We start from the raw sequence: 10,452 nt of genomic DNA on the forward strand, positions 1-10,452 counted from the left end.
TTGTCTATGCTCAGCAAGGAATCACAAAGCAAAAGAGGAAACTGGATTTTTGTGATATAGTCCCAAGCTCATCTAAGTCAGCACATGTACTGATTGTCATGTTCCAGAAATATAGCATTTCTGTTATGGTAAAGGAAAAAGAACTCATGGAAAGAGAGCTTCTTGACTACACATTCCAGGGAAAGAAGAGGAGGGGAAGGAGAAAAAGTAGAGAAGAAGATAATCTCTTTTTTGAAAGTACTAAATAGATAATGATTCCTCGATCAGTAGAGAATTCTGATGCAAACACCTCCTTGTTGCCTTCAAGGGAAGCATCCCAAAAGGTCTATTGTTCCTAAAGCAGCCAAGTGCTTCAGTACTAAGTCACACATGATCAGCTGGAAGCAGCCAGAGCACCTCAGAGCAAGCCCAGTGAAATGGGGCCTTTGCATGTCCACCTCCATATATATTCCATGGCGGCATACTACATAAATAAAAAGAAAGATAAATTTACAAAAATTTACATAACGATTAGAATTACTACTTGGTTCAACGAGCTGGATTTTGTCCCCTCTCTCAACATCCATTTATTTTGGACCTATATATGTGGTCCTAATCACATTCACTTCCGGGGGAGCTTGACTGCCTGAAAGTTTAGCTTCTTTTTCTCATACTCTTTGCTTCATTATATCTACAGGGAAAATTATTTAAAAGTTAGGTTTGGAGCATGTTTAGAGTCTCCCCAATTTAAAGAATAGAAATGTAATTGATCTCTTTTATGGATTAGATTTAGACAGATACTGATTTCCTTTACACAAAAGAAATGTTAAACACAAAAGACCCTGACAGAAACTTAAACAATAATCAATAATTATTACTATATTAAGGACGATTGGGTGGCACAATGGATACAGTGCCAGGTCTTAAGTTTGAAAGACTCATTTTCCTGAGTTAAAATCCAGCCTCAGACACTTATTTGGGTGTATGATCATAAGCAAGTCAATTAGCCCTATTTGCTTCGATTTCCTTATCTGTAAAATGAGTTGGAGAAGGAAATAGCTTTGCCAAGAAAACCCCAAATGGGATCAGACATGACTTAAATGATTGAATAACAACATTTTACTATACTGAAAAGTTAAGACTTAAACAATGGGACATGAAATTTCACTTTGGTCTTAGACAGTCCAAACAATTGCCTCCAGGTCAGTGTTATTTAGCAAGACAGGCTAGGGTTTGAGCTCCTTTGTGTAACCCTGAACAAGTCTCTTAGTCTCTGCTTCAGTTACCTCATCTATAAAATGGGAACACAGCACCTGTCTCCCAAAGTTTCTGTAAGGATCAAATGATATAATATTTGCAAAATGCTTTGCAAACTTTGAGACAGTATATAAATTCTAGTTGTGAAGCTATTACATTTTTCCTCCCTCCAGTAAATTCCAATTGAGAATTGTAGGATCTCCAAAATACCTTGAACTCATAAAATTACTCATAAGACAAAACATATCCAAATTAGGGTTGTTGTTTAGCTACTTGTACTCAATAAAGAAAACACAAAGCACATAATGCAGCTAGGAGCCCCAAGATCTAGATTTAGCTCATCTAGCCAAACACCCTTCTAGCTGTCATGTGACAGTGGTTGCTATGCAATGAAACCAGGGTAGGAGTGTAGTCCTTTCTGCAGCTTCTTCCCATAATGAGAGTCAAAGAAAAAAAAAAGACTGGCAATATCGTCTCTCTCTCTTTTTAAAAAGTTTCTATTCAGGCTTTTCCTGAATTTGTAGTCATTATGGGGATTGCTTTATCATCCCTGAAGTGGCTGAGTTTTTCGATGCTGAGTCTCCTATGGCCAGCTGAATACATCACGGAGTTTCATCATTCTCTAATCACCCACACACTGAGCTAACATGTGGACTGCTGAAGCAAGGCAGCTTTGTGCATGCCCTATTATATAAATAAGTTCAAGGAACTTGGGATAGAATAGGTAAATGGAAAGGGTTAGGGGAGGAGGGAAGAGAGCCTGTGAAAATAGACTGATATTAAAGTAGTATAATAAAAACTAATGGAAGAGATATTTTATTTTGGCCAAGCTGAAACTGCATGCTATCGCCAAAGAAATTAGTTTTGCCTTGACATTGAGGCTGAAAGGATTTGTAGGAACAAGAGAGGTGAGATCCAAGTAAAGGCAGATTTCTATTGTAAGAAAAGTAATTTGTAGGATTCTGCAAATTTTAGAGCTTGAATTAAGGGGTATAGTTTCTCTTTGGCTAGACTTTAGCAGGCCTATCTAGTTACAGAGATTGTGATGTGGGGCCTCAAAATTAGTACTATGGAGGTGATCTGAGGTACCTATTATTGATATAATCATTAGATTTTCTCTGGTGTTTTCTGAGAGAGAAGCCCTTATTTATCTGCCTTAATTTACTTTTTATCTTGTCCTGTCCTCACAGAGTTGGAGGGAGGAAGTTGAAAGCATCATTAAAAATAACATTATATTAGCAGCAAAGTATCATAAGAAAAACTATTAGAAGATTATGTGGTGCAGCCTTGGGAATGATGTAGTAGAAACCCCAATAGCAGTAGAAACCCCAATATTTTTCAAGAAACTTATCATATGTGCAAAAATGTTTGTGGCAGCCCTTTTCGTAGGCTAGAAACTGGAAATTGAAGGGATGCCCATCAATTGGAGAATGGCTGAATAAAATGTGGTATATGAATGTTATGGAATATTATTGTTCTATAAGAAATGACCAGCAGGATAAATACAGAGAGGCTTGGAGAGACTTACATGAACTTATGCAAAGTGAAATGAGCAGAACCAGGAGATCATTATATACTTCAACAACGATACTGTATGAGAATGTATTCTTGTGGTGTTCTTCATTTCTAAAATATGAAGGTTCTCTGGGAACAGGCTTCTTGGGGAGGTTTTCTGGAGGCAGCCTTAGTTTCCGTTCCAAGTAATAATCATCTTAAACACAGCCAGGAATTTAAATATAGTCCTTTATTGTCTCTTCCAAAATAGCCCAGTTAGCTTTCTTCGGTTCCGAGAGCTCTTGTTGCTAGTCTTTTGCCTCTGCCAGCTTCTGCCTCTAGCTCAACTCCAACTCCTGTAAATCTTCCAAACTGAATTTACTTCACTAACTCAGATTTTTTAATGCTCTTTTAGAGATGTAAACTCAAAGGTTGACTCCTCATCTGAGAGTGGGATTATGAGAAGTGTGAATTCACAAAGTTACAAAGTTAACTTTGTGAATCTCCTGTACTTGTGAACTCCAGTGTGTGAGCTCTAATGTGTAAACTCTCTTAAAGATGTGAGCGCTAATGTGAGACCTCTAACATGTGAATTCTCCCAAAGGTGTGAACTCTAAAGGTAACACTAGGATTCTAACATATTCTGATGGAAGGACTGCCTGCCATCTGAGGGAGAGGGTGGAGGGAGGAGGGGAAAAATCGAAACAGAAGTGAGTGCAAGGGATAATGTTGTAAAAAATTACCCAGGCATGGGCTCTGTCAATAAAGTTATAATTATTAACAATGAGAGGATCCAAATCAGTTCCAATTGAACTGTAATGAACAGAACCAATTACACCCAGAGAATGAACACTGGGAAATGAGTGTGGACCACAACATAACATTTCTCCTCTTTCTGTTATTGTTTGCTTGCATTTTTGTTTTCTCTTCTCAGGTTATTTTTACCTTCTTTCTTGTGCAACAAGATATCTGTATAAATATGTATACATATATTGTATTTAACATATACTTTAACATATTTAACATGTATGGGACTACCTGCCCTCTAGGGAAGGAAGTGGAAGGAAGGAGGGGAAAAGTTGATAGAAGTTTTTGTAAGGGTCAATGTTGAAAAATTAACCATGCATATGTTTTGTATATAAAAAACTATAATAAAAATAAATTAATTTAAAAAAAAAAGAAAAAAAGAAAAGAAACTCCGGGCTATAGCTGTGCCACACCTAAAACTATATTATAAAACAGCAGTCATCAAAATCATTTGGTACTGGTTAAGAAATAGAGTAGTCAATCAGTGGAAAAGATTAGGTTCACAGGACAAAATAGTCAATGACTATAGTAATCTTGTGTTTGACACACCCCCAAACCCCAACTTTTGGGATAAAAACTCACTGTTTGACAAAAATTGTTGGGAAAATTAGAAATTACTATTGCAGAAACTAGGCATTGACCCACACTTAACACCATTTGCCAAGATAAGATTGAAATTTAGACATAAAGAGTGATACTATAAGCAAATTAGAACAAAGGATAATTTACGTCTCAGATCTGTGGAGAAGAGGGAATTTGTGGCCAAAGAAGAATTTGTTCATTATTGAACAAGATTAGAGGGGAATTATGATATATATTTTAGATATGTTATGTATATATATATATACATACATATATATATAATTAGAAGGGAATATATAATAAATAATAAACCGAGAAAATATTTTTACATTCAAAGTTCTGCTAAAGGCCTCATTTCTAAAATATATAAGAATTGATTCAAATTTATAAGCATTCAAACCATTCTCCAATTGACAAATGGTCAAAGGATATGAACAGACAATTTTCAGAAGAAATTGAAACCATTTCTAGTCATATGAAAAGGTGTTCTAAATCACTATTGATCAGAGAAATGCAAATTAAGACAACTCTGGAGTACCACTATACACCTCTCAGATTGGCTAAGATGACAAGAAAAGATAATGAATGTTGGAAGGGATGTGGGAAAATTGGGACACTAATACATTGTTGGTGGAGCTGTGAGCTGATCCAACCATTCTAGAGAGCAATTTGGAACTATGCCCAAAGGGCTATCAAACTGTGCGTGTACCCTTTGATCCAGCTATGTTTCTACTGGACTTATATCTCAAAGAAATCTTTTTTTTTTTATTTTAAATAACTTTTTATTGCTAGAACACATGCCAGGGTAATTTTTTACAGCATTATCCCTTGCATTCACTTCTGTTCCAATTTTTCCCCTCCCTCCCTCCATCCCTTCCCCCAGATGGCAAGCAGTCCTTTATATGTTGAATAGGTTACAGTATATCCTAGATACAATATATGTGTGCAGAACCGAACAGTTTTCTTGTTGCACAGGGAGAATTGAATTCAGAAGGTAGAAATAACCCGGGAAGAAAAACAAAAATGCAAACAGTTTATATTCATTTCCCAGTGTTCTTTCTTTGGGTGTAGCTGCTTCTGTCCATCTTTGATCAATTAAACCTCTCTTTATCGAAGAGATCCACTTCCATCAGAATACATTCTCAAACAGTATCGTTATTGAGGTATATAATGATCTCCTGGTTCTGCTCATTTCATTTAGCATCAGTTCATGTAAGTCTCACCAGTCCTCTCTGTATTCATCCTGCTGGTCATTCCTTACAGAACAATAATATTCCATAACATTCATATACCACAATTTACTCAACCATTCTCCAATTGATGGGCATCCATTCATTTTCCAGCTTCTAGCAACTACAAACAGGGCTGCCACAAACATTTTGGCACATACTGGTCCCTTTCCTTTCTTTAGTATCTCTTTGGGGTATAAGCCCAGTAGAAACACTGCTGGATCAAAGAGTATGCACATTTTGATAACTTTTTGAGCATAGTTCCAAATTGCTCTCCAGAATGGTTGGATGTGTTCACAATTCCACCAGCAATGTATCAGTGTCCCTGTTTTCCCACATCCCCTCCAACATTCCCCATTATCTTTCCCTGTCATTCTTCAAAGAAATCTTAAAGAAAGGAAAGGAATCCACATATGCAAAAAAAAAAAAAAAAAAAAAGGCCCATTAGTTGGAAAATGGCTGAATAAGTTATGTTTATATGAATGTTATGGAATATTATTGTTCTGTAAGAAACAATCAGCAGGATGATTTCAGAAAAGCCTGAAGAAATTTGCATGAGCTGATGCTAAGTGAAATGAGCAGAACCAGGAAATCGTACATGGTAACAAGATTACCTGAAAATCAATTCTTTTCAACAATGAGATGATCTGGGCCAGTTCCAATGATCTTGTGATGATGAAAGTCATCTACTCCCAGAGAAAGGGCTATGGGAACTGAAGGTGAATCACAACATAACATTTTCACTCTTTTTCTTGTTGTTTGCCTGCATTTTGTTTTTTTCTCATTTTTTCCCTTTTTGATCTGATTTTTCTTGTGTAGCGAGATAATTGTATAAATATGTATATATATATTGGATTTAACATATATATATATTTAACATGTTTAAGATATATTGGATTAACATATAAAGGACTGCTTGCCATCTAGGGGAGGGGGTGGAGGGAGGGAGGGAAAAAAAATCGGAACAGAAACGAGTGTCAATATAAAGTAATTATTAAATAAAAATTAAAAAATAAAGAAAAAAAAAGATATATTGGATTACTTGCCATCTAGAGGAGGGGGTGAAGGGAAGTGGGGAGTAAATTTGGAACACAAGGTTTTGCAAGGATCAATGTTGAAAAATTATCCATGCATATGTTTTGAAAATAAAAAGCTTTCATAAAAAAATTAAAAAGCTAAAAAAAAAAAAAAAAAAGAAACTGCAGACTACCTTAAGACTATGTAGTCACCTTGTAAATGTAGCTATTGGGAGTTATGTGGCATAACCTTAGAGAATGTGTGTGAAAGAGAGTTGTGCCTGATATCTTTATTCCACTAAGCTATCCTTCAAGGATGTCTGGTTTGTCATCCAAAAAGCCGTGCTGCTATCTTGCATCTGGACCCAAATAAGGAGCCCTTCTTAGTTTCAAAGACCCTGTAATTGAGGGACTTTGCCTCCTCCTGAGCTGAGCAGATACACTAGAATATACATGTGAGTTCTCTCTCCCCTAGGACTCTCCTTAACTCTTTAGTCTACCTTTGCTTCCCCTCTTCTTCCCTACCTCTTGACATTTAAGTAGTGTTTCTTCACTCTCAGCCCCTACTAGATCCCTTTTCGTTAGACCTTGTGTCTTTCACAAAATAAAGCATTCCTTTTGGCTATGACAAATCTTTGTGGGTTTTTCACATTCTGAACTGCTCTCCCAATACTTCATCAAAAGAAAAAGAAAAATCAATATAATTTCATTGACTTATGGGAAACCTTGCCTAGTCTAAATGACAGTAAATTTAGATTTTTTTTTATTTCTTCCTATTCACAAACTTTTTTTAAATATATATTATTTTATTTTATAATAACTTTATATTGACAGAATCCATGCCAGGGTAATTTTTTTTTACAACATTATCTCTCGCACTCCCTTCTGTTCCGATTTTTCCCCTCTCTCCCTCCACCCCCTCCCCTAGATGGCAAGCAGTCCTATATATGTTAGTTATGTTGCAGTATATCCTAGATACAATATATGTTTGCAGAACCGAACAGTTCTCTTGTTGCATAGGGAGAATTGGATTCAGAAGGTAAAAATAACCCGGGAAGAAAAACAAAAAATGCAAAGAGTTCACATTGATTTCCCAGTGTTCTTTTTTTGGATGTAGCTGCTTCTGTCCATCATTTATCAATTGAAACGGAGTTAGGTCTCTTTGTCAAAGAAGTCCACTTCCATCAGAATATATCCTCATACAATATCGTTGTTGAGGTATATGATGATCTCCTGGTTCTGCTCATTTCACTTAGCATCAGTTCATGTAAGTCTCTCCAAGCCGCTCTGTATTCATCTTGCTGGTCATTTCAGTAAATTTAGATGTTGTTTACCACACATAGTTATACCATATTGTGACTAGGCAGGAGAGGGGATTAGAGCATGGGTTATGGAAAGAGTATAGGGACTAAGGAATTTGAAAGCCCAATAGAGAAAGCCATTGGGAGATTGTGGATATCCTAAGTAGGGCAAAGAGAGCTATTATCACAGTGGCAATTTGAGAGGATAAATGTGAGGGGTCCAAAGGAGTAAGAAATAGAATTATAATGGGGAACCAGCTGTTGAGAACAGTTCTTATGAGCATGTTCAAAGTACTTGCATAGCCAGAGAAGTCTATGGTCCCACTCTCATAGGCTTATCTCTTTGTCTCTCTGATATAATTGAGATTTAAACTACAATCTCCAGCAAACTTTCTGATGTGGCACAGCTAGAATTCCCTGTTCCTCCTTAAGTATGCCTTTCTGGTTAATTTTTAAAGCATTGATACGCCTTTTGTGACTGGTTCATATTACTTGATCCCTTTATCCCACCCTGTGACAACCATGATGGCAGATCTTTGGCTGAAAACCAATGTATACCCTTAGCAACTTTGTATCTTAAATTAGAGGGCATATCTCACTGTTCATTTGGATTACTACTCAAAATGCTATTCTGTGGGAAAGGAGTGGAGGTAGACACATGGAAGTCTATCTCTGACTGAAATGATGTTTTCTCATCTATCTATACACTTCTGGACCACATAGCTTTAAATACAAATAAACCATTTTAATTGATCCTAATATAATAGTGCAAATTCACTTGAATTCTACTCCAGACGTGCATGATAGCACCAATACTGCAACACTCCTGGGAAGCCTGATTCTGGGAGAATTGTGATAACTTGTAATGGAAGTATCTTGGGGAGATTTGAAGCCTATTTCATAACTGGTTCTAGTCCTTAACCATATGATGACTAGAACAGTTTTTAATTGGCCATAGTTATATAACCTAACGTGGGGGTGCATTCACAAGGCCTTAGCAGGCCTTATCTCTGCTCTTTTTGGTTGACTTCTTCCAGTCTGATGGCATTCTAGTGAAAGAAGAGATGAGACTATAGGAGGAAAAAGGCTTGGCTCCTCCTTATCCAAAGCAGATATGTGGTCCATGAACAAAGGTTTCAAGTTCTTTGCCTTACTTGTAAGTTGAGTACTTAATGAGGTCTGCAGCCAGCTGGTCCAGTTTTGAGGGGGAAAGAGGAACCTTAGGGACCTAGCCCAACAGTAGCTGAATTAAGGGCTCATCTAATAGCAATACTCTATTTGGATGAGAGCTTAATATGATAAATATTATGTAAAAACTAAATTAAATTTGAGCCAACTCTCTCCCCGAAAAACAAATTGGTATGGGAAGGATGGGTCCCTACAGTCTTGGGGGTATGGGATGTTTGTACTTCTTCCTACATTTTTGAAGTAAACATTCCTTTGCAAAAGCTGATTGATGTTAATTGGTTAAATAAAACTGGGATGCTAATTTCTAGTGGTTTACCATGGAGGAAATATAATCAGAATGAAGACCTGATTTAATATAAGTAGAGAAGAGCTGATATCCCAATCCCTGAGGGATATCCCTTCGAACCTGGAGGGATAAATATTGCCAGCCTGGCTCTGGGAGAGTAAAACCAGAGATTATGCTATATGTTCAAGGAGAATCTGAATAAAGCAAACAAAGCAAGAAGGAGAGAGGAATTAGAATAATCCCTGGGAGGGAAACAGAATAAAAATAAACTTACTGATTGTAAGGGAGGAATTAAAGGCACAATGGACGTACATATCCAATCAGCTTACTCAAATGGCATCCCTCTATGTGGAGCATGCTGTGGAGATGGCTTCTGGAAGAATCAAGATTCTTGTTAGGGAAGTGGCTTGGAAAGATGGGAAACATTCTTGTACATTCTGTAACTCATCCTAGTTGTAGTGGTAAACACATGGTGGAGAAGACTGGGCATGAAGGCTTGTTTTGTTTTGTTTTAAAGAGCTGAATCAGCCCTACTGCCTCACTTTTCCTTCATTTATGTCTGGAGGAATGAGATAACTCCTTCACTGAATTGGACTGGGGAGAGACTTACAGCCAAAACCAACAAGAAGGCTATTGAAATAAATGATCTAGAGCTGAAGTGATGAGCAGAGTGGTGGGTTAAGTGAATGAAGAGGAGATATATATATAAGAGATATGGAGGGAGAAAGAACACTGAGATTACAAGTTTGGGTAACTGGAAGGAAGGTAAATAGTAACAGGAAAGTTCAGAAAGAGATGAGTTTTGGGAAAACATAATGAATTCTGTTTTGACATGTTGATGCCTTTGGGACATCCAGTTTGAGATGTCCAAAAGGCTGTTGAGCTGGAGTTCAGGAGAGACATTAGAACTGAATATATAGATCTAGGAAACATTTTGCAAGGAGATTATAATTGAACTTATGGGAGCTGATGAAATTGTTGAGATACAGAAAAACAAGAGATGAGGACGCAGTATATATGTGGTTATTCTTCAGGATACCCACATTTTTTTTTATTAAATGAATAATATTATTGTTTTTCCCAATTACATGTAAAAAACAATTTTTAATTCTTTAAAAAATGTTTTTTGAATTTCATATCTTCTCTTTTTCTTTCTTCCCTCCCTGAGATGGCAAGCAATTTGACATAAGTAATATAAGATACCCATATTAAGTAGATGAAGATCCAGCAAAGGATTCCGGGAAAGAAAGACAAGTATAAAGGAAAAATCATAAACAATTAAAGTTGAATGACTTTCCCCATTAGGGTTTTGA

Source organism: Antechinus flavipes, chromosome 4 (assembly GCF_016432865.1).
Source record: "Antechinus flavipes isolate AdamAnt ecotype Samford, QLD, Australia chromosome 4, AdamAnt_v2, whole genome shotgun sequence".
In the NCBI taxonomy this organism is placed as follows: Eukaryota; Metazoa; Chordata; class Mammalia; order Dasyuromorphia; family Dasyuridae; genus Antechinus; species Antechinus flavipes.